Here is a 22,556-nt window from a genome sequence, read left to right on the forward strand (position 1 = left end):
TTGTTATACAAGGGAATAACCAAGTAGCCGTTGCATTTGGATCAAACACCTTTTCGTTTGCCTTTGAATCCCAGGAAAGAAGGAAACATGGACTACTCATCATAACTGAGTAAAAGTGAAAATATGAAAAAGTGTACCTTTTACGGGGGGAAAGGCTGTTGGTAGAAAATTACATTAACTCAATGTAATCTGATATTCAGAGATCAAATGTCCGTCCATCTCCAACCCGGGAAGACGTTTTATATGCGGCTTGTCTCATAGTTTTAATAGGGTAAAATATATAAATAATCTTTTGATTATAAGATTTTTATTATTATTGAATATTTCCATTGTGAAAAATTATAAATTGATCATTTAATTAATTGTAAGTTATAAATTTATCCATTTCATTAAGAAGTATGATCTTTAGTGACTATTTAATTGTGATATTAAAGAATTTTGTCACAGAAAGCAGGTTATTTGTGATGAAAATTATTTTTGTAACGTCTCAAATCTCATGTTAGTTGTTTTGGGTTGACCCGAGAAGGTTTTGGATAAATCCATTACCCATGTAGGAAACCTTGGTCCAAAATTGAGTTGGTTTGGGCTTTAATTGAGCCCAAATAGAGATAAAAGGATATTTTTGAGTTGGAGGTAAATTAAAGGGACCAGAGAGGTGATTAACCCATTTTATTTTTCAAAGGTTGAATCTCATTTATGGGAATGAGGTCATTCGGATGAGAGAATAAACAAAGATGCATTCTCTTCTCAGTTTCCTCACTATTGTTGTCTCCTTCTCCATTTCAAAATATCTCTTCTTTCTTCTTGCAACTTAGAGAAATGAAGTAACTTTGTTGCCTTGTAAGTTTAGTCTGAAATTCTGAAGGTAAGAATCATAATCTCTCCCCTAGAGCTTCCATTCAAGCCCTCGATATCAACATCTAGCCATTGTAGCCATATCTGGGGGTTTAATGGGTCTAGAAACTCTTACTAAACCAACTTATTTATTCATTATTATTATTATTTTGTAGTTTTGAGCCTTAGGGAACCTTATTAACTTCCTTTTACGTTCCTAAATAAATTAGTAACTTCATTACTTGTCTCTTGATTAGTGAAAAAAGTTGAAGAAAGTTTTAAGAGAAAAGGCAAGGAAAAGCTAGCACCTAGTTGAACCTTGAGTTGTTCCAACAGCTTAGGATCAAAGTAACATACTTCAAACTTTCCTATACCACTTGTAACTCATTGTAGGTGCTTGGCTGACTTGTATTAGTTCATAGAGCATGCAAGAGCATCCATAGTAGATTGTGATTTATGATGTTATACAACATGAAAATTTACCTATCATGACCACTTTTGACTTACATAAGACTTGAATAATGTTTGAGGGTTTATGAAAGCTTAAGGGTGAAATTGGGGTGTTATTTTCGGGTAAATAGAGTAATTATGGGTCTGAGTATCGATACTGGATGAACAATATCGATAATTTTTTTCAGATGGTCAAAATAAAGGAGTTTTTGGTCATACAGTATCATCACTCTGTTAATAGGGTATTGATAATGTTCCTCGGGTATTGATACCCAAGGGTGAGGTATCAATACTATCGTTAAATTGTAAATTTCAATAGTTAATTTTGATATTAGTACTTGGAAAGTATCGGTACTACTCATAGAAGAAGTACTAATACCCTAAGTAAGGGTATCGATACCGATTTATTTTCCTAAACATCGGACCTAATTTGGTATTGGTACCCAATATGGTACGCTACCCTAATAGAGAAATACCGATACTCCAAATAAGGGTATCAATATTATAAGGCGGTCTCAGGACATCGAATGTAAAACTGGTATTGATATCAAAGGAGGGTACAAATACTATAAGGTCGGTATCAATACTAAATAGCTTAGTATCGGTACCATTGCAGTGATTGGACAAGAAGCCTAACTTGGGGTTAAATGGTTCGGGAAGAAGTCTAGGACCGCCAATACTTCTCTAACAAGCTTACAACTGAGAACAACAAATAATTACGATAAAAGCATGAGAACGTTCGGACATCAAATTACTTTAGTAAGTATGACGATCATCTTATTTGATTTGAATATCCAAATATATCTTAATTGTTAAGGCTTGGATCAAATTCCCGAAAAGATATGTCGTTATCTTAATTCTTAATCCATTAACGATTATGCTGATCAACAATTATCATCTTCTATAACACCTTTGATGAGCAACGACAATGATATGGACTGTAACCATTAGGAAAGCACTACTCTCTGCCTACTTTGTCTACTCTAGTGGAACACCCAGCTCTCTAGCCACTTAGTAAATTAATGATATTTTTCTTTTATTAAGTGATGAGTAGCCCCTGATCTATTTATCTTTTTCATTTTTATTGAAAAAAAAAAACATTTAACTGATTTCTATTATTAGTTGTTGAACCCCTAAGGCCTATTTAATCCTTCAACATGAACGTATGAGAAGGCAACAACCTTAAATATTTTATAAGAGAGCTTTGTCATCTTTGTGGTCCTACCCAACTCAATAAGATTAGTTTAAGCTCACTCCATAAAAAGGATAGGCAGGGCACTTATAGTTAAAAAAGTTACAGTGATTAAATATCAAGTTGGGTAGAGTATAAGGATGAATATCATAATTTGACCTTCAAACTAGGGTGCATAATATTTTATCTATGTGGCTAGAGAGTTGGGTGTTCCACTAGAGTATACAAAGTAGGTGCATAATATTCAGTGTTATTCTTATAAGTGCTTGTACCATAACCGACTTTAAAAAAATTGTTATATGAAATATGTTATATTTATATATATTTGAAATATTTACTTTCTAAAAAAAGAAATTGGAAATATTATTATTATTTTATAAAAAAGACTTAAATTTCTTTAAGACTACAAAAAAAACCCAAAAATTTAATAATCTCTTATATTAAACCCTATTTTTAATCGTCTTCAATAATCTTTAACCACTACTTCTATTATCATTCACCCACTCATCGACTATCATTTTTATCGTCATCTCGAACCTCTAAATATATAAACCCTAAATTTAATAGGGGTGAGATTCAACTGGGATTTTTAATCTCAACAATTCCAATGCAGGGGTGGTTTATATTAGGAGGGAGGGGGCGACAGGGAGGGAATTTGCACTTTGTGCGTGGTGGGACGGGGACAAAGGGGAATTAGATTTTTAAAATATAATATTTTTATTTTTTAAATAAAAATTTAAAAAAAATAGAAACACAGTACTATTAGATGACGATTTTCTAAAGATAATTTAACATTTTATGCGCTTGAACTCATGACCTCAAGAAATAATAATAATTCCTCTCCTATCAAGTTCGTTTGGTTCATGCTAGACATCTAAAATTAAAAAAAATGGTGCAATTATTTTTTTCCATTAAACCATGAACAAACGACAAACTGATTAGTATGTTGGATTAAAATCCATAATTATGGGTACATATTTTTAATATATATTTTATAATAAAATATGACATAAATTAGGTGACTAATTATGTTATAAAATCATAAAGTATTAGAAGTGTCACGGAAATAAAAGTGTAAATACTATTAAAGTTGTATTTATAATTCGATAAGGGGTAGAGTTATAAGTATAAACAACAACTAATTCTTAAATCAGTTATATAAAAGGGTTATGATCCCCAAGAAATAGACACTCTCGTATTTTCTCTTTTCCCCGTTAGAGAGTTTATACCTAAGTGAATTCTATCTTCTTCTTGGAAGATCACAACCAAAGAAAGAATCAATGATTTTAATCTATCAATTAATTCAGGTACGTTTTCGCATCTAGTATTTATTTTATTTCTGATGACTTGACATGATTAGATCCTAGTTTGTTGTTCATATTTATTATGATTTTGGTTCTAATAGTCTAATGTGTTTGTATCAAGAGCTATTAACTGACCTGAGAAAATGAGATGAATTAGAGCCATAGCCATAGGGTCCTTGGGTTGAGACTTGAAGATGATTCAAACATGAAGTACTGATCTCTTGGTAAAGCTTGTGAGTCCAACTTCCTTGACTTTTAATAATCATGCTGACCTTATCGGCCTCCATATTGAAATAGGAAGATACTGTAAAAGGATGCCATTGTAGCTTGGAAATTCTAGGTACGTTTATAAACAAGATGCTGGTCGGATTATAATACAGTTCTGGAAGGTCCAAAGAAAAAGATAAGACATTGTTTAAGCCGAAATATTATCATAAGAATTAACCATTAGTAGGATTATTTTAAAACAAACCAAGTAGGATTATATTTTCTGGCCTACTCTGTTCATGTAGAGGTGTCCAAAGCTGACATACAAGTAGTTTGCGAGGGGCCAGACCAGATCAGACATGGCTGCAAGGGGCCGGGGGCATTACCAGCACCGCTCGTTTCAACGAAAAGCAGATTATAAGAATCATGCAAGTTTATACGATAATAGACCACATTTATTCTCTTCATCAATAGTTTCATATATGAGAAAATCCAACCTTTTCCTTGTATACTTCTATATAATCTAAAACTTGTCCATATGTTATTATATTTGTATCATAATTAAAAGATAATTATAAAATCATAAACTGTAGTATATTAATGAATCCTTAAAAACCTTAAAAAATTCTTAAAATACATTATCTTTTTTTATCGTAAATCCCTAATTTTTTTGTCATAATATATTATTAAAGTGTAACTGCTGTAAATGCCTAAATTATTTTTCATCAATATATATTCTTAAATTATTTTCATTCTTGTTTTAAGTCCCTAAATCATTTCATTCTTAAAACATACTACAATAATACATGAATAGTTAATAGTTTAGAGCTTTAATTTTTTATGGGTAAATTACAAATTTTATAACTGAACTTTAATATGATTCTTATTTTACTCACTGTACTTTCGAAATTTTCAATTTGCTCACTCAACTTTATAAATTAAGTTTTTTTTGTCACTCTGCCATTAAACATCTCACGTCATTATGTCATGGCTTAGAGAAATAGTTTTTTAATCGTTCAAAGCCACAGATGCTATGACAGGTAAAAAAAATAAAGGGTAAATTACAAATTTGATAACTGAACTTTCATATGATACCTCTTTTACTCGTCGCACTTTCAAAATTTTCAATTTTGCTCACTCCGCCATTAAACTTCTCATTGTCAACGATCTTCCACCGCTGCCCTCATCATCGAACCCATATCTAGTCAGCGATCGCACCGCTACCTACAACAGCACCGACATTGCCTCCCGATCAAAGCCCTGCCCTTCACCGTTGATGAAATCCCATCATTCATCATAAAATTATAGGAATCGTTCTATGAATCGTCGTTGATCTCAGTCACTGTTGGACCATGATCGTCACCTCTAGTACCAGTGTGTGCGTCAGGCCATCGTAATCAAAACCCTGGTGGTCGATTGTCAAGGCTCCCCGCCGTTCATCGTAGAGAAACCATCGAAGATTCGTCGAGAAACCAAAGCTTCCCATCGATTCTCATCGATTTTTGGACACCTCGGCCATCAATTCATCTCACCACCGCCACCGCTAAAGTCTTATACTCTTTTCAACCAAAACCCAGTCGATTTTCCCTTTCACCATTGTTGCCTCCATCGTCAAACGTTACATAAGTAGTTCGAACCTTTTTTGTTTGTTTTATGTTGTTTTCCGACCACCCCGGCCGTCCGTTCATCTAACCCTGGCATAGTGACAAAAAAACTCAATCTATAAAGTTGAGTGAGCAATTTGAAAATTTTGAAAGTACGATGAGTAAAATATGAATTATATAAAAGTTTAATTATCAAATTTGTAATTTAACTTTTTTTGTAGGATATAAAATGACGTCATTTCTGTAGATATTGTCATGTCATAACACTGTTAGATATTTAACGGTTGAGTGACTAAAACAAGAACAATTTAAAAGTTGAGTGAGCAAATTAAAAATTTTGAAAGTAATTTGAGTAAAATATGAATCACATGAAAGTTCAGTTATCAAATTTATAATTTACCCATTTTTTATATTACGAATTTATTGACAAAAAATTAAGTTAGGGACTATATTCAAAAAATAAAATATCTTAGAGACTTTTTGGTGTTCATAGTTTGATTAATTTATTTTTGTATTAGAAAATTTAAATTTATTGCCACCCTGATTTTATAACTAGGTCAGTGTATAGAGCTGTAATTTATAGTTTAAAGACTTATTTTAACAAAAAAAAAGTTAGAGACTAAAATTCAAACAATAAAATAATTTTGGTTGTTTCATCTTGACGGTGGCCATTTAGTCCCAAATTTCATGAGTCGGTTCATCTTGATCCTCTAAGTCCGAATCTGTTAGTTGTTTCACCGAAAAATGTTCCAAAACCTGTGAATCTTAACTGAAATGTTTCGGCTTCTTCACTTTCAATCTTAAATTCGTGGACATCGGAGAAACTTCTGACAAAATGGAGGTCGGTTTCGGACTGACAAAGTCGAGGCGAAACGACCCATGAAATTTGGTACCGAACGCTCACCATCTACGATGGTCGACGGTGGTCGACGGTGACCTCCGAACAACTTCTTTTTTATTTAATATTTTTAATTATTTTTATATTAAAAAAACATATAATCCAACCGTTCGAAAGAAAAAGAAAGTGAGCAAAATGATTTAATCTTTAAGTTCAGTGAATAAAATAAAAAATTAAAAATTAAATGAAAAAAAATAAGAGAGAATATAATTTGATAAAGAACGAGTGTAATTTATCCCAAAAATATATATTTATTACGTCTGTAATAAACGCTTTCTGTAGAAAGTGTTTTGACTAGATGAGCTAATTCAAAATATGAAAATAAAAAATTATTATTTGAGTAATATCTAAATAAATTAGCCTAGAAAATCATATGAAAAAGGTGTGGGTGTTTGCGTAAGAGTTAATAATTGCATAACGTGAGGACATGGGTAGGGCACCTTATCCAACCACTGAAATGGTAACTTTCATTTAATAAGCGGTCAACTTTATCTATTGAGTTTTAGAAATTAATATTTTGGTCATTTATGATATATTTATAATTTTCTATCACTTAAATTATTAACTTTTAATTTTTTTTATCACTAAAATACATTTCATTAATTTATTGACGCAATATGTTAATAAAAAATATTAATTTTTAATATAAATCTTAAATTTTAAATAAAATATTAATTTAACTCCTAAATTTTAGATAAGATATCAATTTAATTATTAAAATTTAGAGAAACTATCAATATAACCCTGGAACTCATTCAGATTATCTTATCATCTATATCTAATCAACACCATCATCAGTCTTTTATTGTCGTCATCTATAACCATCGTCAATGATTGTTAGATCCAAAGTTTTTAATTTACTTATTTTTTATTTCCTTAACGTGGATTCAATATTCGTTTCATAAAAATAGAGAAAATAATCTCATTGACTAAAAATGCCTTATAATATACGATTTTAACCAACTTTTTTTGGATTTGCCAAAATGACCAATTAAATCGCAATGCGATCGATAATTCGCAACGCGATCTCTGGTATCGCAAATCAGTTTCTAAATTCGCAACGCGAACTTCGACTATCACAACGCGAACTTGGACTATCGCATTGCGATTTACATATTCGCATTGTGATAGACTGCATTTGTTTCTTAAGAATTTTCTCTAAAAAGATAGTATTCGCACGGACGTGTCGAAGACACGTATTACCACGACGTATTACCACGACCACGACCACGACCACGACCACGACCACGACCCGAGACGAGACGGCGGCGGCGACGGCGCGCGAGAGTCCCCCTTGTTCTCTATCACTCAACAAGGAAGTGGGAAAGCCAAGCCTTAAATACCATTCCCAATAGTGTTTCCAATACTATGTGGGATTGAGCATTACCAACACTTGTTTCCAATACAATGTGATTATTCAGGAAACAATTAACAATCATGCACCTTAAAACAATTGAATCGGAAACCAATTGCATTAGTATTATACGATTAAATATGTCATAATTAAAAGTCAATCTACAATCAATCGCGATTATTGCAATTTTAAGCAAAACATTCAAAAATAATATCACTATTTAAGGCTTAATCCCACATAGTATTGGGAACAAGTGTTGGTAATGCTCAATCCCACATAGTATTGGAAACACTATTGGGAATGGTATTTAAGGCTTGCCTTTCCCACTTCCTTGTTGAGTGATAGAGAACAAGGAGGACTCTCGCGCGCCGCCGCCGCCGCCGTCTGTCTCGTCTCGGGTCGGGTCGGGTCGTGGTCGTGGTCGTGGTCGTGGTCGTGGTCGTGGTCGTGGTCGTGGTAATACGTGTCTTCGACACGTCCACGCGAATACTATCTTTTTAGAGAAAATTCTTAAGAAACAAATGCAGGCGTTGCGAATCTGGAAACTGATTTGGTGAGAGAAGCTCACAGAGTACAATTCAAAAACAAATATTTTTTCTTCCCTTCACTTATAATTTCCCCTTTCTGGCATTCACATGGAATCCATTTAGTTTTCTTCAATTTCGACTACCCTTTACATCAATCACCAATTCTTTCTTTCTTTTCTGTGATAATCATTTTTTTCTTTTGTGTTCGTAAAGATTTGGTTGGTGGTAGATCCATGGGGAGGTTATTTATGGTGAATCTTGAAGGGAAGGCTTATAGCTGCAAGCACTGCAAAACCCACCTTGCTCTTTGTGATGATATTGTCTCCAAGGTTGTTTTTCTTCTTTCTTAAATTTGATTCTTTTAACTCTTGGCTGAAATCTTCATCTGGGTGTTTTTGATTTGTTTGGTTGTAATGTGTTTGTGTAATGGCGGTTCTAATTATGATTAGGGGATACCTAAGTTTCCATCGTTTTATTAGCTCATAGCATTTATTACTACTTATTGGGAGCAGTATTTAGAACACATTTTCATTTTTTTTGATGAAATTTATAATTAATGGATTCAGTTGTTCTTTAAATTTAGAACTGGGGCTTCCTTAGGTGGTCTGGTCTTGGTGGGTTCTTTAGGTTCTTAGTTATCACTCTTTTGTGGACCACATTTTCATAGATTCGTTTCATCGTCCCTACTCTTCGTGTTGGTGATCGGATCATTGTCGAAAAGGTAAAAAAAATTAGTTTTTCCTTTCTACTGGTGGTTTTGTTTGTTTAGTAATTGTTAATTTTAGAAGATCTTTGCAGGTGAACTCTGTTTATGGATTTGTAGCTTTAGAAATCATGGAAATTTTAATCCCATTTATGCCTTGCTTCAGATTGAATTCTATGGATGATCTCGGTTTTGGTTAATTGTGTTATCATTTTGTTTTTTTTTTTGTTTTTTTGTTTTTAACTTCTGGGTAGCAGTTTTTCCGAATTTGTGAGTACTTTGAACAACGACTTGATCTAGAGCGTGATTGAAATTATTTTATTCGTTGTTCAATGGGCTTTCTTATAGGAGATTTTCAGTAATGTTTTGTCCAAATATATGACTATTTTAATGTTGAAGGCTCTTCATCTTCTTCTAAAATGTCCTCTTACGCTATGCAGGTTCATCATGGGTCACTCTATGTCAATGGTGTTGAACAACAAGAAAATTTCATAGCTGAATGACCATCATACACATCAGACTTAAATGTGAGTCCCCTTTGTTGTCTCTCAATGTATTCCTGAGTTCTCCAGCATTTCCTTTACTTTTTTGCATTAAATGTGAGTCTTGGTGGACTCCATGACCCGAATCATTTTAGTTTTGGGTTTATCATAGGACTTCGGGTGGTGCACTATTCAGAATTGTTGTTTCATGCTGGCTGCATTGTGTTTCTTGGATCTGTAGTATGTTCCTAATGATCATGTTTATGTGTTAAGGGACAACCGTAATAACAGCTACGACTCTCATAACTGGTAAATTAGCTAGATCCTCCTTTTGTTTTTTTAGTTTTTTATGTGTTCAGCTCTATTTTCTTTTGTTCTTTATGATTCTTGGTACATGGATATAGTTTAGAACATACTTTATCCCTGAAAGACTCCTGCAGAGCTTAACGATTCGTGAGAGCATCTTCTTGAACGTTTTGATTTGGCTATGATATTCTTTGTTCCTCTTTTTGTACATCATTTGAAATGTGAATTCATGATGTAAATGCAATCATGATATCGATGTTGATTGATAACCAGGGGCCCTCTGCCTGTGGAAAACATTGTTGGAAGATATGTGATGTGATGTTATAGACCTTCCAACCATAAACCTGCTGTAAGTTCAGGGATAAAGTAGACAGGCCAAACTTTCTCCAACTCTTGGCAAAGCTCGGATGTAGATACACGGAGTCGTGTTTTTCGGTGATCTTGTCGCTAGTTCTTTTCAATGAATTTTCATACCGATACTATCGATATAAGCTTGTTTAGTATGATTGTGGATTGTTGAGAGTTCAGCAGTAACTGTAATAGAAGGTGTGTTTATTTTATACTTCCTAAGTAAGATGGGGCGTAGGGCTCAACCTTAGAATTTAGGTTAGAGTTAATTAAATTGAACACATGATGAAATATAGAGGTTAAAATATGAAGCTTGAAAAGTTCTTACTAGTAACATAATTTTACCAAATGAATACATTCGTGAACATATAAACGAACATTAAATGAATATATTCGTAAGCACTATACGAACACTAACACCTTAAAAAAATAAATAAGTGAACATAAATACCTTCAAAAATAAATAAACGAACACAAATACAACACTAAAAATTAAATGAATACAAATTAAACATCAATACTTATAAAAATAAATAAACAAATACAAATAAAATCCTATTCATTCAAACTTAATTTATTTACCCCAATAATTATGTATCAAAATTTTTATACATCATCTTTGTTTTTACTATTTATGCTTAAAAATCTATATTTTTACTCCAAAAACTAATCCTCAATAGTGTCAGTTCAAAAATTTGGTTTTCGCTACATCTTCTATTGTTAAATAGGGCATCATTTTTACCCTACAAATAGTCTAATTAATTCGGAAATAAGTCAAATTTCAGACAGGCTTACAATAATTCGGACATAGCCGAATTAGCAATTTCATGACTGATATCTTAGAATAATTTAGACATGGCCGAATTAGCAGTAACTTAAAATTGTTTTAGAATTCTCTTTAGATACATATAAGCTATTTCACTTGTCCTTTGTGTGTGATCTAAAAGAAATTAACGGTCTAGTATGTTCAAAGTTTGGCCTCTGTCGGTTTTTGTATGTTCGGAGAGAAATTACAGGTTGGGAAACATGAATTATTGGGTTGCTTGCTTTTCGTAATCAAGAGTTACGTACAAATCATATTAGAACTGAGTATTAATAATTTTATTAAAATATTAGCAAAGATAATGATGAATGACGGTGAAATATAAAATTATAGACAATATGATTTTTAGATTTATATTTTCTTACTTATTTGAATTATGTTTTTGTAATATAAATTCATGAGATAAATAATAATGATAAAGTATGCAGAATTAAGTATAAATATAAAAGATAAATAAATAAATTATTGTATATAGAAGATATAATAAATATTATATATTAGATAACAAAAATAATTTACATCTTTTTATTATTATGAATATCTATAAAGAATTTTCACAATGTAAATATTTAGTTAAATGTTGATGTAAAATTTTAATATATTTTTACATAAATTATGTAAAATTTAATTTTAATTAAAATTAAAATAATAAATGATATATTTAAATACTCAAGTAATATATTATCAACAAATAGAATTCTTATATAAATAATTTTTATTTAAATATTTAGAATTTCACTTGTTAAAAAATATAGAACAAGGACAATTTGGTAAAATATACATTCCAGTAATATTTTATTCCTTCAACCAAACACTGTAATCTTACATTCCTGCCAAACCAACCAAACACAGTAATGTAACATTCCCAGTAATTCTATTCCCTGGTAATCTTTTATTCTCACTGGTAATCTTACATTCCGTGAACCAAACGCACCCTCAAGGGCCACTTAAAAAATCCCTCATTTTCAATCCAAATTCTTGAGCATTTTGAAAATATTTTAAAGGGAGGAGATTCCGGGATTTGAGCATTTCGAGTCGGAGAAAGGAATTACTTCAGTTGCGCCAGTGGTGTGGCGTAAGAAATCCCAAAGGAGTACGCAAAAGTATCGTTGATGTGTTGGTAAGTGGATGTGAGAGGTTTCATCAATTCATCTATCATTAATATAATATAATTATATTATTTGTTAGTAATATTAAAAAAATATAAAAATTAAATAATTTTTTTACATCTTAAGTAACGGAAATTCATATAGGACATGTGTTTTAAGGATTGGGCATAAAAAGGGCATTCGAGTCCATGCCTACGATTGCATCAACAATAAACAAACTCCAATGACATTTTTCGTAGGATCTACGAGTCCACAAAGTTGTCAGAACAAAAATGTCAAAACTGCTGACTCCCAACTTATATTTCTTGAATCACTCAAATTTTGCAAATGTTTCAACCACATCATATACACCTTATTTCGAGAGTTGTCTGGCATTAAAATCCCCTCAGTAACTCGTAGTATATGCACACGAGTAAATCGCTTCAAAAAATTAATAAAATAATATAACTACTTAATTTCCCAAAAAAAGTAAATAAATAAATTGAAATATTAATAAATATTCATAGATAAAAACATTTATATTTACTTCCTTAACTTCATGCTCCGCATTCTAAGGTAAATTCGTAAAATTTTCATCCAAAAATTTAATTTTTATTTTTCCACCATCGTGTACATCATTAGGTGAATCAATTCCGAGCAATATCTCACATATGTTTCTCGGGGCACCAACAACACCAGTAATAGCTACTTCATCAATAGGCAATCCCAGATGAAATGCAACATCTTGCAAGGTAATAGTTGTCTCCCCACACGGTAAATGAAACATGTGCGCCTCCGGTCTCCATCTTTCCACTAACGCATTGATAAGTGGATGATGCAACTTCACACCGTTACCAGTTATATTAATGATATATTCGAAACATGATAAATGTAAATACTCAATAATATCTGCATCGGGTGGTGTCACACGATTTATATGACACTCTAATACACGTTCATATCCCTACGAAATATAAATATTAAAAAATTATTTAAATACCAAAAAAATAAACTAAATAAATAAAAAAATTAATAGTAAAAAATCAAAATAATATTAATTAATTTACCTCATCATTTCACCTCCAATAATCAAATACGTGACTTCGATCATGTCTTAATAGACTCAACACTATGATATGAAATATTTGAATATTTGAATATATGAAAGGGATACCCGGTATGGTGATGAAAATGAGTAGAGGACCCAATTTATAGACCTTCTTGCACCCGGGGAATCACAGTTTTAAATGTAACTAGCGTCCTGCAAGACGCGAGGTACTGAAAACACATAATTCCTAGTACATCGCGTTCTATAAGAAGCGAGATTTCTTTAATTCAAATTCAAAATTCAAAATTTTCAAAATATATTATAATTATTATTTTTATAAAATATCTATTTTAATTACTATATTTATATATTATTATATTTTTAATTATTTATTATATTTGTATTAATTATTATTGTTTTATTTATTTATTTATTTATTATAATATAATTTTTCATTATTTAAAATTTTACAAAATATATTATAATTATTTTTTTATAAAATTTCTATTTTAATTATTATATTTATATATTATTTATTATATTGAATAATTAATATTATTACTTATTATTATTCTTATATTTATTTATTATAATATATTTTTTGGATCATAAAGGGTATTATTAATTAGGTTGTTTTACGAAATCCGAAAGAACATCGTGCTTTGCAGGTCGTAAGATCCCCATAAATCTCATGATATTTTGGATCATAAAAGTTATCTCGCGTTTCGCAATGCGCGATGTCATTTTATCCAATTTCGTTATTGGCTTACCTAAAAAGTACGTCCACATCGAACGTATCTCGCGTGTTGGAGAGTGCGAGGACTTAACACGCGTTTTGCAGGTCGTGAGGTCGTCCTATGTGGACGATTTGGGGTTATTCTTCTAAATAATCTTTTGATGGTCCTATTTTTTTTAAAAAAAATTGTTTATTTAGGGGTTTTAAAATAAATTTACCTATAACAAATAAGTACTTAAAATATATCATCCTTTTTATTTAAATACTTGAAATATTTTTGTCAAAATAAGTACTTAAAGTTATATTTTTTTTGTCAAAATATGTACCTAAAATAAATTTAGATCAAAATAAGTGTCTAAAATATTCAATTTTTTTTTATCTAAGTACTTAAAATATTCTTTAATTAATGTCACATGTTAATTTTTTTAGAACTTAGATAAAAAAATTTAAATAATTTAACTATCTATTTTGACATAAAATACTTTAAGTACTTATTTTTTAACAAAAATAATTTTAATTATTTATTTTGATTAAAAATATTTTAAATACTTAAATAAAAAAGTATTTTAAATATTTATTTGTGATATATGCCAAATAAAATGATATCCTCTTTGGTCGTCTTCGTCTTCCTAAAATCCTAAAAAGCAGTGCTCTCTTTACAGTTCTTCCCCTCAAACCCTAATCCCACTTTTCTTAACTCTTCAGTTAAACCCTTTTCAGACCCTATCACCCTAAAACCTCTTAAACCCTACCCAAAATCGAGGCACTCCCCCATTTCATCTGTCCTTCAATGGAACAAAAAGCCTGAGCTGGCGGGGGAGATGCCGCGCGTGGTGGTCATAACATCCGGTAAAGGCGGCGTTGGAAAAACAACTACCACCGCCAATGTCGGACTTTCCTTAGCCCGCCTCGGATTCTTCGTGGTGGCAATTGATGCCGATGTTGGCCTACGTAACCTAGACCTCCTCCTAGGTCTCGAGAATCGCGTGAATTACACGGTCATCGAGGTACTCAACGGTGATTGCTGGCTGGATCAAGCATTGGTTCGAGACAAGCGTGGTCCAACTTTCGAATTGCTTTGCATTTCCAAGCCCAGATCGAAACTCCCCATCGGATTCGGCTTAAAGCGTTGGTTTGGCTAGTCGACGCTCTCAAAGCGCGTGACGAAAGATCTCCGGATTTCATACTAATAGATTGTCCGGCGGGGATCGACGCAGGGTTAATAACGGCAATAACTCCGGCAAAAGAGGCGGTTCTGGTGACGACGCTGGAAATAACTAGCTTAAGGGACGCCGATAGAGTGACGGGGCTGTTAGAATGTGATGGGATAAGGGATATCAAAATGATAGTGAACAGGGTAAGGACCGATATGATAAAAGGAGAAGATATGATGTCAGTTTTGAATGTGCAAGAGATGTTGGGACTGCCATTGTTAGGGGTGATTCCCGAGGATTCCGAGGTCATTAGAAGCACCAATAGAGGGTATCCGCTTGTTCTGCATAAGCCGCCGGCCCTTGCCGGATTGGCGTTCGAGCAAGCTGCTTGGAGGCTTGTTGAGCAGTATAGTATGAAGGCTGTTATGGCTGAGGAAGAGCCCAAAAACCGTGGCTTCTTCTCATTTTTCGGAGGTTAGACAATGAAGTTCTTTTAAGGAGCTGTATGTACAGTGAGTTAAGGTTAGTTTGCCTTTGAATTCATGCTATTTATTGATTTGAACATCCTTTTGGTATATAGCTAAGCTTGTAGGGTTTGGGTTTTAGGTTTTGCGTTTGTTGATTCCAGATGAAGTTTATTCAATTGCATTGTGAGGGCTTGTCTGAAAATTTTGTTGGTGTGTATTGTTCTTGTTTGAAGATTTAGTCTTTTGTACCTGTGGAGTTGACGCATTTTAATTGCTCAATATCTTGAATCTGGTCAATGAACCAAAATCATTTCACGCTGATAATCTTATTCTTTTGGAGTGAATTCATGGATCTTAGTTTATCTGATTAGGCACCAGAAATTGCTCTTTTCTGATGCCTTGGTATATGGATGATTCAAATTCTAGCCAATAAATAATTGGATTTCATTTGGTATTCAAATAAACTCTTGCTTGTGCCCTAAGACTAGGGGTGTAAATGAATCTAGTTTGAACTAATAAAGTTATGTTTTTGTTCGTTTGTTTATTTTTGAAGGTGTTCATGTTCGGTTCGTGTTCGTATAAGTTTTCAGGATAAAAAAAAATTATTTTTTGAAGGTGTTTGTGTTTATTCGTTTAGTTTTCGTGAACATGTTTGTTTAACGTTAGTTTAATGGTTGAGGACCAACACTCTTTCTTATCCGTTTATTTGCAAGTCAAAAGAAATGGTGAAATTACACCACTAATTATCAAGGCTTTACAGTTTGAAATCCAAAGTTCATCTTATGTTTAATTTAGTCCCTATCTTCCCCAATATTTAAAATGTAAAAAACTAAAAAGAAAAAGAGAACCGAGTAAACGAGTTTATAAACGAGCTTGTTCGTTAAATAAACGAACCATAGTTATCTCCACCATCTTAGGGATTGATTACCTGTTTCGAGGGTCGAAACTTGAAATAACAATAGGAATGTAAGAGCCCTTGGATATCTCAACAACCAGATTCTGGGCTAACTGAGAAAGGGTTTGACGAGAGGCAGGTACTGAATAATAATAAGATTTGGATTGGAGATCCAATCAACCCAAGGTGCTCCATCTATAGCTATAATTAGTTATGAAAGCATAAGATGTGTATGCATTGCATTGCTTGATAACTACGCTCTTCAGTAGCATTGTGGTAGCATATTGGTTGGAGTACGAGTGGTAGCATGGTATGGTCTGAATAAGTCACTATAGTGACTTTCATTTCTGATTTCGGTTTCATAGAGTCAAAAACCTCCTTACTTCTTCATGCCTTTTCAACTTTAGTGCATATCTTTTTCGGTACAACCACTGGGAAATATTAATGTTGGAAAGAAAGGAGAAATGGGATGGTAGTGATTAATTAGGGAAATGGTGAAAGTTACATTGAAGTGTGGAATTCATCACCTAATGTCGATGACATGCGGAAGTTGCCGCCTAATGTCGAGACTTTTGTTAGAATTTTTATAAAATCAATCAATCAATCAATCTCGTCGTCTAATGTTCACGACTTGGATAAGTCGTGCGCAGTTGGCGACGATTTCCCTCATGCATGCAAGCAGCTTGCAAACCGAGCCAGCAGCCAAGGGCAACTGATACGGGTAATCAATAAGTAGATGATATCCCACATATCATTTTAATTTTATTTTGTTCTATAAATCAACTAATGAGTTTTCAGTTTCACATCAACAGATTTAAATATTTTAGTATTTTATACACAATATATTTATTGTTTGATGTTATAAAATGATGAAAATTTTAATTCGAAATTTACTGCTGGATTATATATAACAATCAAAAGCACAGATAGGGTGATAAATAAGTCTGTGTAGTTTAAAATTAAAGGGAAAATGGAACTTTGGTTTAATTTTGAGTATATATAAGATGGTGGTAAGGGATGAATTTTGGAGAAGAGAAAAATGTAACGATTTTACCAAGAGTTCTCTTGAGCATGTTTAATTGGTGAAAGAATTTTTCAAGTAAATGTTCTGTTATTAATTTTATGAATTTATTTCCTATAATATTATGATTTATTTTGTATTTTTAATTAAATTAAATTGTTAAAGTTATTTTTAATTAGGAATAAAAACATAAATATTAAAAGTAATTAATTATTAAAATGTGTAAAATAGAAATGGTTATGGATAAAAACAGGATTATAAAAAGTAAATATTGATTAAAATGCATAAACTATAAATAATTTGGATAAAAATAGAATTATCGAAAGTAAAGAATGATTATATCGAATAAATGAAAGATATGAGAATAAAATCTAATACATCATCTGTATAAAAATGTTAAAACAATCATAATTGTAATATTATTATTTTATTATTGCTAACTTTAATATGATATAAAATATATAATTTTTAAAAATATCTTAATTCAATATATATACGTAATACCTAAAGTAGTTTCTAACGTTTAATTGAATAGTCATTTTGATTTTTATTATCTTTTTAAATCATTTTAGACCTCAATATTTCAATTTTAATTAGAATGACCCTTTTTAAATAAAATCATTAGTTAATTAACTATCAACACTTATTATCAATGTGTTATATTGTCACACTAGTAGAAAAATAAAGTAAACTACATATTTAGTATTTTAAACTGTTACTTTTGTTTTGTTTTGGTAATTAAATTTTATTTTTTTCAAAAGAATACATAACGTTTAGTTTATGTTTTATTTTAGTAGTTTATCGTTAAAAATTTAACATAACTGCTGATGTTGTATTTTTTAAGGGTGATGTATAATTACCTTATGGTTGCACGTCAATATCATCGTTATTTTTTAACGGAGAGATATTAAAATGAAATCTAAACTAAATGTTAGGAATGATTTTAAAGAAAATAAAGTTTAGGTGTCAAACAGAACAAAAATAATAATTTAAGTACTAAACATGTAATTTATCCAAAAAATACCATGTCAGTAAAATAATTATTATTATGCCACATTAGCTATTAATTTAATAAATTATTACTCTCCATTTCAGAAAAATAAATTAATGCTCTCTTATTAGTCAATACAAAAATATGTGGAATAGTTGGTTAAAGAGATGATTCGAATTTGTTATACTTGTCTAATCACTAAATCAAGTAGAATAATCATTAAAAGTAATATTTAATTTAAATTTAAATTAATTATATTTATTTTATAAAAATATATTGATGTTAACCTAAGTTATAAATCATACTTATATAGATGCTGGATTGTACTTAGTCCTACATTATTTATTTTGCACAAACACAAGGAATAGGATGTAAACCATAACAGGGTATATGCTATAACCAGGGGTGAGCAAATATGATATATCACATCATGTTGTTATAATTAGGAGGTAAATTTTAAATTCGAGTCGAGTTTTAAAATAAAATTTAAATAATAATTTGAAATTTTAATAATTAGTGAATTAATTTTTAAGTTCGAGTTGAATTCCTCAATTTTGTATTATAAAATTTAAATAATATAGAGAAATATATATGTATTGTAAATGTTTATAGAAAGTTTAAATTATGATCAAATAATACTATAATATTATAAATATTTGTAATTAACTTTAAATAAAATTTGAATAACTCGATCCGAAAAAAAAATTTAAACAAAACTTGATTTATAAAATAAGATTTATCAATCTGAATAACTCAAAATTCGTTGACTCAACTCAATCCGTTTTCCCTTATCACCCCTCATTTTAAGCCTCACCTTCCCTTCAGTTTTCAGTCCATAGCAATATTGTGGAAACCAACCATCCGTTTGGTTCTAGAAAATATAAGTTATTTTTATTTTATAGAAAATAGAAAACGTAGAAGAAAATGTATTCGATTATAAAATTAGAAAATGATTTCTAAAAAATAAAAATAAAAATAAATTAAAATATGTAAACATAAAAAATATGTTTTCAATATTTTAATTTAAATTATTTTCAAATTTTAAAAAATAAGAAAATAAAAGATCTAGATTTTTAACTTAACTTAAAAGTTGAAATCCTTCTAACAAGAAGTTTTTAAATTAATAGTATCTAAAGCTCTCAATTTTTTTTGTAAAAAAGTCAATGACACTCAATATGATCCTTAAACTGATTTTTTAATAATTTAATTTTGTAGTATTTTTATATTTAATGTATTGAATATCTTAATAATTATTTATATTTTTATTTTAAAATTAAATAATTTATTTTTTCTCAAAAATTAAATAAGTCCTCAATTTTTTTAAAAAAATTAATTAGGTCATTGAACTTAGCTAAAAAATTAATTAAATCCATTTATCAGATCATTTCCCATCGTGTATTGTCACTTCAATATTATAGATTGTCTTGTAAGATCTTGTAAATTTAAATGATTTCGTGACCATCAACATTTGAATTTGTTGATCATATGATTATATTTTTTTCTCAATTTAAGGATCACATTGAGTGTAAAAAAAGTGCAGGGGCTACACTAATTTTTTCCTCAAAAGTTTGAGGGCGTCAATAGCACTATTGACACTTTTGTGTGCTCTTGTTTGTAACAATATTTGTTTTTTGTATTTTTTAAATTTAACTGATGCATGATATGCATTAACAAAATATTCTTATTATAAACTAAAATAATTTATGTTATGAAATTTATTATCAATTTAAATTGATGTAATAAAATTTTCAATAGTTTTATTTTAATTTAATTATTTAATAATTATTTGTTCATCTCTTTTTTAGAAAATTTGATACCAAATATGTTTTCACTATTTTTATATCTGAATTCAAGTTTTCATTTATATCCACTAATCATGTTTTCTTATTTTCTAAAAAAACTGAAAATAAAAATTATTTTTTAAAAATAAAAACAAAAAAAATATTTTTTTAAAACTCGCTTATATTTTAATATTTGTTTTCTATAATTCACCCAACTTCACCTTCACCTATTGTTACCTTTATATCGCATTTGGTGAGCTTCCTCTTATTTAGCTTCTGCAAATTTTACATTTATGGTTGAAGAAAGGCATATGCATAAATAAATTGATGGTTTTCTTTCTTTTCAAAAAAAATGATTTCGTTGTATATATTAATATTTACATGCATTAGAAACATGGAGAATTTTGGTACAATTTTGAGCAATTATCAACTTTGCGTGATGTGGACCACAAGGAGTGATGAAACACAAAATCAAGAACTCGGAAACAAGTTTCTTGCTTGCCAATGAAACAAATATATATAAATTTAATATAGGATTAGGATTATGAAAATAGTTGATTAAACAGATAGAATCTGGCATTGCTTATTGATCTGTCCTTCATGCCGCCAGGAATGTGCAAGGAGACTGCACCAGCATTTGTAATGAGCTTGAAACTCAGATTTGGTAGGGAGGATGAATCGCTCTTCTTCAATGGTTGTAAGAAAGCTGGTATTCAAGTAGAGCATATTGGATCCCGAGTGAATTGCATCAAACCAGGAAAATAGTCACTACCACCGGTAGTGGTGATGATTGAAGCCGTAATGCAATTTAAGAACTGCAGTTTCTTGTTTATTGCAAGTTGGTATTGGGTTTGAAAACCCAAGGGAAGGTGGGGTTTAAAATGGGGAGTGATATAAGAAGAAACGGAGGCGACTTTGGTTGGAGATGGAGAGAACCACCGTTTGCCCTCTGTTATTATGCCACTTTATATTTGAACCCCACTCTATATTTCAAAGTGAAGGACGCAGGTGTTAGGAGACATCATCGGTCGGAGAAAGTGACCGGAGCAGCGACGAAGATGTGAGCTAAAAGAGAGGTTCAGAGAATTCATGGGTCAAATTGATATTTTGTCTAAATTTTAAAGGTCAAATTAAGAGTACATCAATTTTTAACGTGACATGCCATCAAATGGAGTTAATGGCTCAATCATCAAAATGTAATGAACTAAAAACGTGACCAAAATTGAACAGATCAAACATATAAGGGACCACTCATATTATGTACCCAAAGAAGAATTGACAGAAGAAACAACATATAATAAGCAAGAAGGGAGAAGGAAAGCATTTTCGTTATCAGGCGACAGAAACATGAGTTGTCCGTGGTTACATTGGTGTAGGCCTTGGACAAAATCCGATTTGAGAACCTGACCAATAAGAGCAAGCTCGATACTCAACCAGAGCTTTTCACTAGGCTTGTACCAGACAAGGTTATCAAGACCTTCTCCATCATTGACAGTGGTATCGGCGTGACCAAAGCAGGTAACTGCCATTTCAATTTTTCTACTTCTCTATTTTTATCTGAAGCTTTGCTTGAGCTCTGCTGTTTTTACACAGATTTGATGAATAACTTGGCTACAATTGCGTGGTCCAGAACCAGGGAGTTCATGGAGGCACTGCAGGCCGGAGCCGATGTAAGCATGATTGATCAATTCGGTGTCAGTTTCTACTAGATGAGGAAGTCATTGTGACCACAAAGCACAATGATGGTGGGCAGTATATATGGGATTCCCAAGTTGGAGGCTCCTTCACTGTGACCAGGGATGTTAATGGAGAGCAGGCTCCGCTGGATTACAAAGATTACCCTTTATCGTAAAAGATCAGGTAAACATTTGTATTTTATAACCCATTTTGAGAATTTAAAAGATTCGATCATGTACATTTGTATTCCTTACAAATATTTGGAACATTGTCCATGTAGATGGAATACTTGGAGGAAAAGTGGGATCAAGGACCTTGAGAAGAAGCACTCTGAGTGAATTAGCTTTCCAATTTACCCCTGGATTGAGAAGGCCAAGCCTAAGAACCAGAAAGCAACTAAAACAAAAACAAAGAAATGATGCACTTTGTTATATCATATTTTGGGTTTTTAGTAAACGATGGAATAATTTGAAGTCTTACGCAAGTTTATATTCCGTAGCATATTAAAATTAATAAGAATTTTAATAATTCCACTTAATCCATTTTCCAAATCTCTCAACATAGCTAATGTATGACTAGCTAGAACGTAACGAGAAACTCTTTGTTTTCCTCTCGAAAAAAGCAGAAAGGAAAATTTTAAGTAAAAAGTGGGCAGAGAAAGTTCCA

General features: G+C 31.2%; 1 pseudogene; it reads left to right on the forward strand.

Moving 5' to 3' along the window:
• Positions 1-14,545: 14,545 nt before the first annotated feature.
• Positions 14,546-15,856, forward strand: LOC120124994 (annotated as a pseudogene).
• The last annotated feature ends 6,700 nt before the right edge of the window (positions 15,857-22,556 follow it).

Source organism: Hibiscus syriacus, unplaced genomic scaffold (genome assembly GCF_006381635.1).
Source record: "Hibiscus syriacus cultivar Baekdansim isolate YM2019G1 unplaced genomic scaffold, ASM638163v2 tig00110429_pilon, whole genome shotgun sequence".
In the NCBI taxonomy this organism is placed as follows: Eukaryota; Viridiplantae; Streptophyta; class Magnoliopsida; order Malvales; family Malvaceae; genus Hibiscus; species Hibiscus syriacus.